At 39.1% G+C, this 1362-nt stretch overlaps 1 pseudogene; it reads left to right on the forward strand.

The window, feature by feature from the left end:
- Positions 1-508: 508 nt before the first annotated feature.
- LOC134950108 (5S ribosomal RNA) lies at positions 509-627 on the forward strand (annotated as a pseudogene).
- The last annotated feature ends 735 nt before the right edge of the window (positions 628-1362 follow it).

Genomic DNA, 1362 nt, shown 5'->3' on the forward strand with positions numbered 1-1362 from the left:
CGGCAGCAGGCACTACATCGCTGTTCACCCCGTCACATTTTTTGCAGGAATTGGAACTTGGTGTGAATTTACCATTTCCTTGTCATTTCTTCTTCCCGTTTTTGATCTGTGCATAATATCCCAGTAGCAATACTATCTGCCTATGATTATTCCTGATAGGTGTTTTTTGACACCATCACAGGTGAGATTTTGGTATTGATAACTTCATGGCAACATACATATAACAATTAAATTATAATCATTTTGGAATAACTCTGCAGATGGCTTACCCTCTATCTCATTGATCGGGCTATCTCTTTACTATTGTTTCTGGACTCTCACCAGCAATTCATCAGCAATTTTGACAGATTTGGGAAAACACCATATACTTACCCGTGTCTAACGCTGGCAGCAGATCCACTAACTGTTTTTTCCTACTTTTCTCTGCAACCTATTGTTTTTCTCATCTTTCCCTTTTTTTATGTGAACTCTCATCGGTGATCCCAGATTAGCAAGTTCATTCGCAAATTTCTACTACCATACTACACTGTAAATGCCTGAATCTGTCCAATCTTGGTAGCTAATCAGTGTTGAGCTGGGTCAGTACTTTGGTGGGAGACCCCATAGGAAGACTCAGTGTAGTAGAGCTCAGAAGTGATTGACATGCTCAGTGCCTAACACTGACAGCAGATTTACTATTTTTCTACTCGGTCTTACATCATCTATCCACATTTTTCTTTATGGCGGCAAGCCCTGATATACTAGAGTAATCCCTTTTTTTCAATTCAGTTGTGTTTGGCATGCAGGTGGTTTAGAATATTAGTGTATATCGACACTTGTACTTCATGGCATATGTTCCCTGTGGAAGCAAACCCATGAGTCCAACCCCCTATTTGGGCTGTTATCATCATAAATAACCTGACGTCTGGTTTCTCAATATGATATTATCCTTTATATTCTTGATAGTAAGGAGACCACTTTAGTCATGTTTTTTTAGACATTGGGGTATATTTACTAAGGTCCCAATTTTGACCGAGATGCCGTTTTTTCTTCAAAGTGTCATCTCGGTAATTTACTAAGCAAAAATCACGGCAGTGATGAGGGCATTCGTAATATTTTGGAAGTCCTAGGAAAAAATCACGAATCAATACACCATCGGTCAAATACGCCTGCAATTTGGTAGAAATCGGGAATTTACTAAAAAGTGCAAAACACAAACACTGCCGACAATAGCCAAACACTGCCGTGATGAAATACAAATCGTGAAAAAGTGCTAAAAAAAAACAGACCTGCTTTTTTATCCCGTGTTTGTATAGGCATGCATGGATCCATGAGATCCGTGCATGTTTTTCAGTGGGAAGGGGTGGGAAATGTTTTAATTTT

The sequence above is a fragment of the Pseudophryne corroboree genome, chromosome 8, assembly GCF_028390025.1.
Source record: "Pseudophryne corroboree isolate aPseCor3 chromosome 8, aPseCor3.hap2, whole genome shotgun sequence".
Classification (NCBI taxonomy): domain Eukaryota; kingdom Metazoa; phylum Chordata; class Amphibia; order Anura; family Myobatrachidae; genus Pseudophryne; species Pseudophryne corroboree.